General features: G+C 32.6%; 1 long non-coding RNA gene across 1 annotated transcript; it reads right to left on the bottom strand.

Moving 5' to 3' along the window:
* Positions 1–4,109: 4,109 nt before the first annotated feature.
* LOC108563025 lies at positions 4,110–15,321 on the bottom strand. The gene is made up of 3 exons (XR_001891072.1): positions 14,948–15,321; positions 4,326–4,553; positions 4,110–4,261 (listed from the first exon to the last, which is right to left on the bottom strand). It is a non-coding gene; the product is annotated as an uncharacterized LOC108563025 (long non-coding RNA).
* Positions 15,322–15,540: the final 219 nt, after the last annotated feature.

Raw genomic sequence — 15,540 nt, 5'->3', positions numbered from 1 at the left:
TGGCTCAAAATGTGATACTAATTATTATTAGCCACTTTTTTGAGAAAATGTATTTAGCATGGGTCGATTACAATGAAAATTTACTGTATAATTAGTTGAAATATATCTTTAATTACAAATCAGGCAATTTTATTTATTCGCTTTAAAATTGATAAATGAGTTTGGTGATAAATCTCAAGAAAATACTTTGTGATTATTAGTTTCATTTTCATTCATAGCATTTTAATTTCGAGCTTATTTGAAATAATCAAAGTATATTTTAAGCCTATCTTTAATTGTTCGTAAATATTTTTATGGTATGTTTATATTAGTTTTTACTATTTTTATTGAATTGATTTGGTTTTGAACTGATTTTAAATTTGTATGTTGAACCTAATTTTCGGCGCCAAGTTAGTATTAATGTGTGGAGGCGGCGGATTAAATTGAAGTTTCTTGCGCATCGAAAATGGTGGCAGCAAAAAGTGGAATTTCTTACGCGGAGCTGAAGAGAAGACCGCTAAGGTTTTTGCTGTTACCGCTGTTATTGTTGTTGCGCTTGTATTCGCCTCCTCCTCCTCCCGGCGTGCGATTCTCGAAGTGATCTGGGGTGGCGGAGGCGGCGAATCGCCTGTAAAACAAAGACACGTCGCGGCGGTACGACGTATAATTTAGGCAAACGACCCCGAGATAAGGGTTACGTGTGTAAACTATGGCTAATCTAACTCAATAAACTTTATAGTGGCAGCGAATGGAGCCCCCGAGATAACGACAAGGTCGCTAATCCAGGTTACAGCCGCCATCCTCGTCCCACCCTCTCAATTCGACATGCCAAAAACCCTGCGACACAAATGCACACATATACACACATCACGCCGCCTCTCTCTCTCATCCTCAATCTTAACGTCATTTCATTATCATAAACAAAAGCGAAATGCCGACGCCTCCGGTCATTCCGGAAATAACTCGACCGTAACGACGAGTCGTCGTTTGTTCCGTTTCCGCTGCCCCCGGGAGTCAGTCGCCACCATTTTTGAGCTCCGCAACATTAAGCCGTTCGGCTTCATTTAATCGCGACACCATCGAGGGCAGCAAACTGCTCATCTCCGCTCTCTTTCGAAAAAGATAAATTCTCATATTCATAATGATGGGGAGGCTTACTTCACATTAATATGCAAGCGCAGGGAGCGAACGAAGGAGAATGGGAAAGGAAGGTGAAGAGATCGAGAGGTCGCAGCGACAGGTTTGGTCAGCTCGCATCTCGCCTGTATCGAGGGGATGGATACTGGCTTGACCCGTGGGAAATCAAGATGACCAGGAGATATGATAAATTCAGTCCGCTCCAGTCTGGTCCATGCAGCCACAGTCCGGTCCAGGCCCTTCAGGATCTCTCCTTACGCCGTTAATTCACTAAAAAAAGCTGGACTCGTTATTTTTGAATAAATTTTGTATGTCCTTAGTAATTTGCATAAACGAAATTAATATTTTACATCAAGAAATCTTATATCACTTTACACATAAATAAATAAATCATATGCATAAATACCGAAATACCGTCAATCAAATTCCCAACGTTCAAAATCCCGACAACCATAATCCCGGAATTTTGGGATTTCGATACAGTCGGGATTTCGAACGTCGGGATTTCAATAGACGGTGTTTCCGTTGTCGGGCTTGCGATATAGACCCACTGTGTTTTTTAGTCAATTATTTTGAAAATAATATAACATAAGTAAATATCAATATAAAATTTATAAAAAAAAAATGAACTAAAGGTGAAGAAAAACTATAAATACAAATTGTAAAGTTTCAACAAAAAAACAATATGGGAAAAGTTACTTCTGCAATATAAGGTAAATGCGTAAATGGATTAAATAATCTAATTTTTGATTCATGTTTTCAAGATTTATTCAAAATTGTCTTTTTCTTTTTTGAAGAAAGCTCACGTTGTTTCCCTACTTTAAATCACTAATAGAAATGATTATTTTTATTGAAATGGCAAAAGAAAAAATAATTACTTTTACACGAACAGAATTGTGTGTGTTTTTTTTTTTAACAAATAAATGTTAATTATGGATCTTTAATTGAAAATAATTGGGTATATTCCATTGCTTTTAATTAAGAAGATTAAAGTGCAAAGAAGGTCTGAATAAAGAGGAATTATCGAATCGGCGCCAAGCTCAGGGGAAAATTAAATTAAACTCGGATTTTCTTTCAGCGAGTGACAGAGCAAGACAGCGCGCACTTTAGCTGTCTCCCTCTGGCTTGTACTTCCTCCATTCTCGTGTCCGCACGTCTCTTTCTCCTCGATTCTCTTATGCTTCAGCCCCATGTAAATGTGTATGTGCATCTGTGTGTATGTGTTATATGGAAATTGGAAAGTCAATTACGAGGCTCGTTGCGCGAGCTTTTAAAATGTCTAGTTTTAAATTACTTTCATCCCCCACGGGGGGGTCGACTTTTTTAATCTAAATAAAAACTTTTACTACTGCTAAAGTTGCAACGCCCGCTCTCCTCCTTCGAAGCCGTCGCCGCCCCCGCAGCCGCCTCTTCCTCTTCGGAGCCACCGGACATCGCTGCCCGCCTACGTTATTTTCACTTCCGTAATTCAAAAACACAAACGCAACAACCTGAATACTCGACAAAATATGCGAATAATAAAAAGCAGTTTTCATTTACTTACTCACTATGAAACTAGAAAAGTGACTAATTTTCTGTATTAAACAAATGATAAACAGATTCAAAAAAATGCTCTACAACCAAATTTTTTATTGAAATATTTAATTATAAGACGCATTAAAACAACCACATCAAATGCACCACAATTTGTAATTATTTTTAAAATACGAACACTACCCCTTCATAACCTAAGGAACTAGACTGTATATGGAAATACCCATATCACTAAATTGTTTGTATGTATTTTTAAGTGAGTGGATATCGGCGTGCATTTAACGTTGTTGTTTTACTGCGCGCTTTTGACAACACGCTTTTGTCTTGCGCGATTTTGTCGGATTATCAATTTTAGTAAAGCTGGATGGTATTAAAAGAAATTAACTTAATTTTAATTCATAGAAAATTTAAATTGTATAAATTTTGTGTGGTTTTATATTATTATCGTATAATTATATTTTCGTTACATGCTTTTGAAATGCGAAAATTATCAGTGTTGAGCAGTTATTTTTTTATATTCTGAAATTCACAATGTTTAATAACGAAATAATAATTAATACTAAACTCATTCATTAAGCAAACTATTTGAAATCAGTTAATTAAAAGTATGTGGTAGTATTAAAGTAATTAAAACTGTAAGTAAAATTGAGCTCAAAGCTAAATAATATAATATAATAAATACATAGTTTTCATTATGTTACAAGTATACTTTTTTTTATTATATTTTAAATATTCTCATTTAATTTTGCATTACTTAAAATGATTAATTTCTATTTTTGGTAAATAATTTAATAATTGAACATTAATGTAAAATGTTTATTAAAGCAAAAAAAGACTATGTAATACTGAGAATTTTCAAAATTAATCTGCAGTTTCACGTGCGCCGAATTTGAAAGAAATTTCTGTTCTATTTCAATTCTTAAAAAAATACCCCAAAAAATACCCCAGAGAAGATCAGAACCAAGACTGTAAGGGTCTACCCTTCGTTCGCAGCGCCCTCTTCAATCCAGTAGATTATATAAACCTAGTCCTGCCGGTAATACAGATCATTGTCACTTCAGGGCGGATAAAAAAAATCAATCCTTGACCACTCCCTAATTTTTATCCACGATTAAACCGCCCCCCGAGCGGCGTGTATCCCGGAAGCTCGTTAGACTCGCCCCGCCCCTCGCGTTAATCCCTACGGTCGCTTCGCAAAAATCCGCCACCCTGTGGGTTGAATTCAAATAAAAAAAGAGAGAAAAAGCTCTAAAAATGAACGCAAAAAAAGAGAGATAGTAGAACAAAACAAGGGAAAAAGGGTGGAGCCCCGCGTGTCACCCGCACGTTGGATTTTTGCGTTGCGCAACGGCTATAAAAAAAAAACAACAACATAAAAATAGGGACGGAAAAAAAAGTTGGAAACAGAAATGAAGTTCGAAATAAAAATTGCAGTGAATAAAAATTATTTACTTTCGCTTTTCTAATAAATACAATGCAGTTATTAATGGATTGGCGCTCGGCATTTTTATAAATATGCGTTTCCGGTTTTTCAATTTTTTCTGTTTGTTTGTTTGTTTTTTTTTTGTCGGTCTCGTTTCCTCCTCGTTTCGAGATATGGGTCAGTTTTAATCTGCAACAGGAAATAACGGGTTGCAGAGAACGATGCAATTGGTAGTAAACTTTATATTTATTACTTTTTTTTTTTACCAAAACACATATTACGGTTCAAATTCACAATCAATCGACATAACGTTCCCTCAATGTCAATGTCATCGCCCTATGTGATACAGTGACGTGTCATGTCGATGTCGTAGGTCTTGTAAACGTTGACTGACAGCTTTGACAGATGACATAGGTATTTTATTAACAATCAGAGCGCTCGACGTGCCCAATCTAAACTATCCTCGGTGAATATGTTTATCCTAAAACCAAAGAAAACACAAGTTTTAGTACAAAATAAAAATACATTGCATTTACTACAAACACATAAATTCTAAGCAACGACAAATCCAGTCAGTAATATGAATTTTAACATTTTTTATATAACATCTACTTATATTTGAAAGAAATTCAAGAAGGTTAATTAAATTAATTAATTTCTATTGCACATCAATATTATACTTAAATTTACTTAAAAACCAATTACTTTCAAGAATTACAGTTTTTAATGCGAATTATATGTTTAAATCAAGCAAGAACAATAAATACAAAATTAAAAAATTGACATTTGTTTTAATCAGTACTTATATGATGTAATTTTAAAATTGTTATTTAAAAAAATTGAACTAAAGTTTATATAAATATTTATAATCAAGACAAGACTCGATAGCGAATTACTATTGTCTTGATGACTATATTACAGTAAATCTGTTTAGACAATATTTTTATATATCAGTCATATATAAATGTTATTTAAAATCACGAGTTTATTTATGAATATTTATCATCAATAAGTTATAAGAGGATAATTATAAAAGGGTACAAAATTTAGAACAATTTAAATTGGAACCTAAATGTTTATTTTGTGTAGCTTGAATTGCCCTAATGACATAATAGCTGTTATTTACAGAGAAATTCTCCAAGAGATACTCTTATAATTTTAGTTGTATTATTTTTGTTTTCAATCTATATATAAATATTATTTTTTGACTTTTACCTTTAATTAATGTATTTTACTCAATTTTGAGTTTTTAAAATGTCCCATATAATATGATTATTTAACAAAAGTAATTAAATTTTGTATGACAAGTATGACAATCTTACGTTTCAGTTATTGAGATCGTTTCTATTTAAGTTTAAATTTGCTTTATGATGCGATGTTTGTGGGCATATCGTTTAATTGGTCAAACTAATTGTATTTGTGGCGTTTAAATAGAGCGAGGCGGAGAGAGATGGATGTGTGTAAATGAAAGAGAGAAAGAGAGAGAGAGAGATATGTAGCTTTGTTATCCGGGTGAAATCCTAAACACCGCTCTGCTTCCCTCTAAACACATATCCACGTATATTATATCAACAAAAACACATAAACATTCCGTATTGTTTGCACATACATTATAAAATCATATTTTTAGATAATATTCGAACTTGAATTAAATAATCAATGATATATTTTTTATTACTACTGTTTTTATAATTTGTATTTTCTTTGGATGTGTAACAATTCTCTCATTATTACGAACTCTAGGACTTACGAACAAAATTCTAAAAGCTCTAACTTGTTACAAGGAGATATATAGCAATAAAAAAATGAAGATATACTAACTGTTTTTTTTGTTGCATTTGTTTCTTTTGTCTACATTGAAAAGTATTTGTAAGTATTTTGTTTATTTTAATAAATATTTTAAATGTATGCAGTCAGTAATACGGAATTTAACATATATAAAAGAAAAAACCATATTTTGAAACTTTTAAAATTCCCCCGACTTACAAACAAATTCGACTTATGAACACCCCTTTGGAATGGAACTAGTTTGTAAGTCTATACTTATATAAATGTAACCGTATTCAAATTATTTGGATAGTATTATACAATCATAACAATTACATGTTAAAAAATAAATAAATGGGCAAAATTATGATCATTAGTCCTTGATTTATATGTGTTTTAATTTTATATTTTGTAAAGTGTTAGTCTTATAATAAATATTATTATTATATATAAATATTAAAATTGTAAAATTTAATAGATTTTTTTTAACGTAATGATTGATTAGATATTAACTATTATAATAATATGATAATTCCACTAATAAGCTTAATTAATATTGTAACGTTGAAACTTATCAGGGAGCGAGGGCAGTGTTTAATATGATATACACGTTCTGTACCAGGCGCATCCACCATATTATATGCAACACTTACCACAAGGTCACAAAATCGATCAAAATATAATTCCATTGAAAAGCGAAATCTGATAATGATTATATAATTAAACTAGACAATTTAATAACCTATCGCAAGAAGTCTACTATCGATAAAACTTTAGATCTACTTTTGATTTTAGTTTGTGTGTTTTATTAAGATATTTATTGCTATTATCAGGTATTAATTATTATAAATATTCATATAAAATGATTAAATTTCTCAAAATTGATTTGTGCATTTGATTTCTTTAGGTGGTGGCGCAATGTTTCTTTGATTCGTTGATGTAATAATTGTGTATGAATATAAAAGGCATTAATATTCAGTATAGTCAAGAGTTAAATTAGGCACAGGGGAATTTCGGTCCTCAAACAATTCGGTTCTCGAACGAAAATTGAGCTATTATGTTCAACACGTTTTTCACTTACTTTTGCATTTTCATCTATTTCTTGTGTTTAAATAGTTGCAGTTTTCGAACAACCTATACAAAACTAAATATGTTCAATAACAGATGTTAAACTATAAAAGGTTGATTGATTATCTATGTTTATTAACTATTGACTAGTACCGATTATTGAAATATTAATAACAAAAATATGTTTGTGAAACTCCTACACAGAAAATATTAGTTCATAATCGCAAAGAAAAAAAGATTAAATTGTATGTGAAAACAGTTTCCGTTTCAATTTCCAGATTCATCCATCTACATAATGAATGAACGGTGATGAAATATAACAGAGTGGGGGCGAGTGGATGAAATGAGATTGAAATGTAATTATATCTTCGTTAAAACATTAATAAAAAAACAAATAACTATGTTTTCTTTGACCATTATATTTGCTTCGAATCTTAACAAAATTATTAAAATTCTAGATCTGAATTCTACTTAAAGGATAAATAATAAAAGTGATAAATTGCTCAATATTTATAGATAAATGATGTTAAATATACGTTAGGAGATTTTGAGCAATATAATATTGATAATAATAAAAACGGTGATGTAATAATGTGATGATATAATGAGCATGTAATATTAACATTTACAACCTTAACAAAAGTGAACACCGTTCAATGCCGGCGGGTTTTGGGTTCGCCTGTGCGTATGTATGCATACGTTCATGTAAATACCAGAGACCGGCTAATAATATTCGATATTTTAACATGTAATGAATTTGTAAAGTTCATTTTCCACATATTTCAATATAAAATATTCAGCCGCGAGCTACTGCACAACTGAAACGCCCTCCAACACCCCACCGATTCTCCGCCGTCCACCCTCAAACCCTTATCCTGCATCCACGCATCGTCCGAATCGCAGATAAAAAGGGCGCGCACCCTTTTTCTTTTCAACCAGGACCAACCGGGATGTTCTTCCTACCTACATCTTTTTTTTTTATTATTAAAAAATGCGCGCGCGTTCGTATATATGTATATATATATACAATTTTTTTTTGCACTCTTCTCGTACGCTCTCGAATTAATTTCCTGCATATTTAAAACTGTAAATTATGGATTCGCTAATCCACTTAGCGCGCACCGAAGTTTCGGATTAATTAATTAGATTACATTTTACATAAGCCTTCGAAAGAAACCGCGTGTCGATGTTTTTGTTCGACGCTGGAAAAGAAAAACTGCATTTAACAGTGAATGCGAAACCAAATCTTTCATTTCAAGTACAGATTAACGTTTAATAAATGCATTTTTCATTTGCAAAATCTATAATATACATATTTACATCTAAACGTTTTTGGGATTACGTTATGTAATGCAATTAGTAAAATTTGAATTGAAACAAATAATTAAGAATGTTTAAACATAGTAACACCTCACTCAATAAGTTTGAAGGATGGCATATACATAGAGCCTTTATCGAAAAATCCAATCTTTTGGATGTATTCACCATTTTGCATGAACATTTGATCATGAGACAGCTTTGTTCGAAATGGGTACCTCGTTCAAACTCAAATATGGCATATGGTATGTAACGATGGATGAAACCTGAATCCACCACTATACTGAAGAGTTAAATCGGTCATCTGAGCTGAGTGGACAGCAAAGGTTGAAAACCATATTTTGAGGCCAAAGATAAATGGTTCTACAAGAAAGGTATCGAAATATTAGAGAAGCGTTGGTATGATTCTGTCACTCTTCAAGGAGACTATGTTCATCAATAAAGACGAATATTGCCCAAAAGTTGTTGTTTTATTGGTCAACTTACGAACTTATTGAGTGAGGTGAGGTGTTAATTGCTTTAAATATTAATTTTCTTCACATTTTAATTACAGTAATCTTGAGTTGAAACGTTGAGCGGTAACCCGACAAAAGCGCGCAATAAAACAACAACATCAAATGCACATAAATTATATTGCATTTCCATATTCCATATTCACTCAAGTGCATTAGGTTACTAACCGGTAGAGTTTGTTTTTTTAATGTACATACAAAATTTCATGCATTTGACGTGGTTGTTTTATTGCTCGCTTTTGTTACATTGCCGTTTTGAGCAAATTAACCAACCTTCACGTAAGATGAATCACGATCTTCCTAACATCTTACTTTAGTTCTTCATTTCGGTTTGGCAGATCTTCACATTTGACCTCATTATCCAACCAATAAATTGATTACAATTTTGCTGGTTGCGTTTTTCGAGAAATGAACCATAATAAATTTTGAATGATATGGATGAATGGATGAGAATTCAGAGTTTAAAATACTGGATTTATTACCATAGACCAAGAAAATTTGAAAATATTTGATTGAAACTAGTTTGCAAAAATTACGAATTACAACATCGAAATATGGACAATATACACAAAATGTAGATGAGATGCCAATTTATATCTTATCTAAATTTAATAGTTAGAAGATTTCCTGAAATTCATAAATTGTTGTAATTTTAAGCATTTTGAACTAAGTCGAATGGATTTAAGCTCTTTCATATTTTATAACAAATTTAATTGTTAATTTTCAAAGTAGTTGAACTCCACTTGTAGTAAGAAAACGTTTATTTTTCATTTATTTATTTTGAGTAAATATTTTCTGATTTATTTATAGTTGTTTTGTTTTTTTCGAGCAGTTTATTTGAATTTATATTATTTTGCTTTGAATTTTATGTAATATTTTGTATATATATGTACACAAATAAACAAGTCTTTATTAGTCTTAATTTCAATCAAAGTATTTCTAAATTTAAATTTTCACAAAAAAAAAATGTAAACCAATTGCATCAAGATAATTGCATGATGTATAGATCAAATTGTTTAGGAAAAAGAAAACAGAATAAATGTTCTTTAAAACATAACATAACAAATAAAAGATAGTTTAAAAAAAAACCACATCAAATTAATTAACTTCATTTAAACATAACAAAAAGCTGGTTGAAGTAGCAATTAAAATAAATATATTTTTTAATAACAGAATCTATTTTGTACGGGATTTTAAAATGTTTATATAAATACATGCGTCATGTCATATATACATATTTTTTTTTGCAGATTAATGTAAATAAATGGAAATGTAACAAACAATTCAGGTAGGAAATAAAATACTATTTGAATGCACGTATATTTTTGTTTTTGTTTTTGCTAATGCATAAATGTTGTTCACAGAGAATAAAATAAAATACTGCGAGTATTATGTTTCAATCGCATAAAACTCCTCTATATTTAATAAATGATGTGAGCTGTTCCTTTGATGTTTAATTACAATTTCATCACTTTTAAATTGAGTGAAAAAAATTTATCCTGTAGAAAATATTAATTTAATGAAAACAAAAACAAGTACTTCAATTAGTATCGCAAAATACTTTTAGTACAATAAATTATCATTATTTATCGTTTATGTCAAATGAACGAGATTCAGTATATGGACCTTCAGCCAAGTTGATGGACAATGATAGTGTTAATTCAATATACTATTGAAGTTAATCTACAAGATGACAGCCAACCAACAAATTAAAAATCAAATCATCATTCACACAAACCCCCTTGCTGTGGAGCTGACTAACACAGAGAACCATTTTAGAATAAATAGTTCGTGAGTGCGTGTCTTGATTGTCAATCCCTTGACTTTTTTTTATATTTTTTTTGTTTTAATTGTCACCAGTCCAAAATAAATAAATAAAATAGATTTACTTATGGAATTCCAAATTGTTGTTATGTTTATATATAATGCAACAAACAAAATTTTCATTACTTACAGAAAAATGATGATTGATCATTAATTAAATAATTATCACCCATCATTCTGTAACGTTGTAAGTTACAACACTGCAAACAACGCTTCACGGTGCAACGATGTCTCTAGAATTTCGGGGAACCGAACAGCGAAGAAACACGGTTGAGGTCTCCAGTAGAGCAGTGGTGAAATGGTATCGGACCAAGGAACATATATTTTCTCCATTTTATATTCTGAATCCATTTTTATTTGCAATTTTCGCATTATTAAGTTGCGTTTTTATAAAAGGTCCAACAAGACAGTTAAAGAGAAGAAGTGTGTTGATCTGAAGAAGCTAAACTTGGAGTTCTTCCTCTCCAGAAAATGAAATGACGCCCAGAATATTCCCACGTCGGGACTCATGCCCAAGTCGGATGTAGAAAAGTCTTAGTGTATCAACAGAAAGCGTATCTAATGTAATTTTACCTATTACTGTCTTAAAATGTAATATAATACCTGTAAAAGTTGGTGTGTCGTGAATATATGAAAAGTTCAATCTAAACATTTTTGCGAGCTGCAAAATTGGCAATAAACTAATTTCGTGTTTATGAAAGTGTCCATCTAGTCTGCAGGGTAGTTGCATGTGCGTATGTGTGTGTGATAGAGAGAGGAACAGGAGAGTTTGTATTCGTTCGTGTCCTAATTTGCATACATTGAATATTGCCGCGAATTGCAGCGATGCTTAGTATTCATTAAAAAATAATTAAAATTGTTTAGCGCGCAGGCCTTCGTGCCAAAGAGTTTGTTTGTTTTATTCCCTGTTTGCGAATCTCAACACTCATGCACCCCGTGAATAAAAAGCAAACACTATTCTGTACACCGACACCGTACAAAGTCATTGGTATTCATCGAAAACACATGAAAGGGCAAAAAAAACATGCGTGCACGAGAGAAAACAATAATTATTGTAGTTTGGTGTAGGCTCAGGATAAATATAAAACTACAACCCATACACACACACACACACACAGTAATCGATCCATTGCAGAAACCAATTTATTCACGTACAAAACAATAGCAACAACAAAACATAACAAACGAAAAACAAACAAACAAAAAAGAATGCACGGATGAACCCATGAATAAAACGGACCCACAAAAAAATCATCAATGATTAATGCAAATTTTCAAATCATTTTTCTGTTTCTGTCAAAATGGGTATTATTTTTACTTCCCATTTCGATTGTTCTATTGAACTTTTATAACCAAATTGAAAATTAATATCAGTCCACTTTATATTAAAATGTTTTACTTTCTACTTTGTTTGTGGTCAAATATACCAGAAACCGTAGCATTAATCAAACAATTTAAATGCAATACAAAAAAATTACGAATTCCCGGACTAACAAACAAAATTCTAAATGCTCTAACTTGTTACAAGGATATATATAGTGATAAAAAATTAACTGTTCAAATAAAAATTGATAATTTCTTTAATAAAATTATTTCAAGTATTTCAAAGTAAGTATTTTATTTATATTCAAATTTATGCAGTTAGTAATACAGAATTTAAGATATATAAAAGTAAAAACCATGATAAAGTGTGGTAAGATAAAGTATATTTTGAAATTTTTAAAATTTCCCCGACTTAGGAACAACTCTTTGGAACGGAACTAGTTCGTAATGTATTTGATAATCTGATTTGATTAATGCAATTTTTACAATTATTCTGTTAATTTTAGGTTTTTTAAAATAGTTTTCGTAATTAAAAAAATATTTGAAATCATATTAAAAAAAAATAATTTGCTTTTAAAATAAATTAGTAATAATCGAATAATAAGAAACCGAATTAAAATTTCCTTTTAATTATACAATATAATTAAATAATTAAAAAATAAATAAATTATTTAATTCATTAAATATAACGATTATAAAATTAATACGTAAATAGGGGAAAATGGAATCAGAAATTTTAATATCACATTTTAAACGACTTAAATTGAGGAATAATTTCGTAATTCGTGACGACACATTTCACAGATTTAATAAATATTCTTCTAGCGTTAATCCATTGCTTTAATTGTTTTGCGAAGGTAATTAGATGAGATTTTAATAAAACATTATTTTAATATACGTGCTTATAAATAACAATCCTTATTATCTGTATGTATTATTAATATTCGAGCTTAATAAACATTCAAGTTGATTTTATTTTCTGCAGTGCAAATAACTTTGCAACTCTGAAACATAATTAATTTATTATTTTATTAAATGTTCTAATTATATTAGAAGTTATTCCCTAAGTTCGTTGATTTTTTTATATCTTTTTTTAATTAATGTTAGATTTTGGAAATAATCCTTGTAAAATATGTAAGTGTATTTCTAGATTTTCTTATTTTATTCTATTCACTCTAGACAGTCTCAAATCGTGTTACGTTTTTCGTTTAAGATTTGTCTTTATTTGTTAAGCTTTCGTACTTTGTTTGGTATTAGATTTGAAGCTGTTTGCTAGCTCTTTGAGCTCAAATCGTGATTACAATACTGTAATATTATCTTTTTTGTCTTTGCGTCAATCGGTTAATAATTGGATTTACGCACATATTTATTAATTTTGCTATAAATTACATAATTGGTATATCAAAGGGGTCGGCAATTCGCTGTTCAAAAACAACACTATAGATTACCCAGCTCTTGCAACTGGAAATTTATTTCACTAGTAAATAAATAGAGATCTTAATGCTATGGTGCGGCTTTCTAAACTATTTTGTAATAGGCAATTTTTTAAGAATGCTCCAAAAAAATTGCCATCCCTTGATTTATCATTAGGATATAGTTAAGAAATGATAAATTATTGCGCCTGATGGTCAAATAAGTTTTAATATAACTTTATACAATGTAATTTATGTTGTATATTAGTCTTATTTAATTGATAAATTTCTAAAAGTAAGTACTGTTAACACGTTTCCTTTCAATTCTACAATAAGAATTTAAGAAAAAGTTATGAATTAGTATAATTGTAATGAAGGAGGTACACAAAATAGTTCTTCATTTCTGTTTATAATCGATGCCAACAATGAACTTTTTACTCTATTCATAATTTCCATGGAAACGACGTGTATCTGCGTCCTACTAAAGAGCGGAGTATTAATTCACTGTAAATAAAGTGTAGCGTATGTTGAAGTTTTGCGAAATAATAATAGTCTATGTGTTATAATTCGTGTCTTCATAGCGAATTTTTCTATCTCTTATCGAGTGGTAATTCTATTGAAATCAGTAAAAGAAGTTGTTTTTTTTGTTCTGTACTACTACATGTTTCTTGGTTTGCGTTCGGACGGGGGATGTTGATGATGACGGTGATGATGATGATGCAGGGGAGTAAAGGCAAAATTAAAACTTATAATCTATACGCATGGGAGCGTCCTTTCAAGTGGCCATTAACCGAAAACGCGGACTTATGCAAATCAGTAATAAGACTGAAAATGGCCGGCGCCGCCGCCAACGCCGCCGCTTCCCCCCTGGCCGCTCAGTTAATTATACAGGAGAATTGCGCCAACTCATCTTGAAACGCGCACGCGATAAGCGGCGCGAGATTAAAACTCTATAAGGGCCTTTTTGCCCTGTGAATCTCAATGCTCGTTCGCCTTTGCTGCAGCCTCGCCATCCGCGCCACCTTTGGCGCGCGTTTGTTGAGTTTTTGAGGAATGGAAATTATCATGCGAGAGAGCGAGTGAGCGAGCGTGTGTAGGCTTGATGGGTGAGGGGCGGCTGCGGCGGAGGTGGAAGGGGTTTGCGTTGCACGCGCTCGCACACATCCTGAACGTTAGCATCGGTAGGCGGCAGGTGGGAGGCGGGCGGTTTTTGGTGGGAAAAGTGTGTGAGAGTGCGGCCAACTTTACCCTTCCACCCGTCTAAAAAGAGCGCACCACCAGGGTTGGGATGGATCCGAAGGGGTTAGGAAAGAGAGCGCGGCGTGCGGTGGGGGCGTCTGCGGCAGGTGGGGGGCGGCCGGTGTACTTTTCCAGGCAGCCACAACTTTTGTGGCCGCTCGCAAAACTCCACCCCTTGTTTTTAACAAGTATACAGAGCGGCCATTTTCACTTGCATAACTTAAAACCCGGATGCTTCGGCCTGTCGCACCAAGTGCGAGCGAGACAAACTAAATACGAGCCACGAACCACACCCAAAAATAATGCATCAAAAAAGAACATGGATGTAACTACACTGATAATACGCAAAGAGATGAAGATAGATAACAGCAATTAATGATAGTAGAAATTGTAGCTAATCAACGATCACTTACGTCAATGAATCACCGTGTATCCGTACGGGAGTAGGATCATCACTTGCGTTTAAACTTGAACTTGGAACTTCCTTCTAGGCACGATTCATACCCCATCCTTCGGCGTCTGCAGTGACCGCTCTTCTTCATATGCAGATCATGAATTGATGATGATGAATGAAGTTGGAGCTGCGATGCGGGTTGGTCTGTTGTGAGAGCGTACGTCCACGGCACTCGGGGTGCTCGGCTCAAACAGCATTGGAAGAATCAATCGCTACATTTGTAAACAGGGTTGTCACATCCCCCTTCCAGCCAATGTAACGTCCCATTTGGTTATTGGCTCATTGCTATCATTGATTGAGTATTATTGTTTTGGAATGCGCGTTTTTAAAACTCTGAACAAACACGCGGGAGTCGCGCGGCGGCGGCAACGGGGGGCGGCGGCGTTGAGCGGGGGGCGGCCAACGATAGCGGGGTGGAGCGAGAGACCGTGCGAGCGAGAAGGACAGACGACGAGAGAGGGATTGCGACAAACAAAAAAAAAATATTTAAAAAAAAATAAAAGGAGTATTTAAAAAAGAGCAAACATTATATTGCAAAGGGGGGAAAAAATG

The sequence above is a fragment of the Nicrophorus vespilloides genome, unplaced genomic scaffold, assembly GCF_001412225.1.
Source record: "Nicrophorus vespilloides isolate i.1.1-1 unplaced genomic scaffold, Nicve_v1.0, whole genome shotgun sequence".
Classification (NCBI taxonomy): domain Eukaryota; kingdom Metazoa; phylum Arthropoda; class Insecta; order Coleoptera; family Silphidae; genus Nicrophorus; species Nicrophorus vespilloides.
Note: the sequence above shows the minus strand (reverse complement) of the source record. Positions and strands in the feature narration are given on the sequence as shown.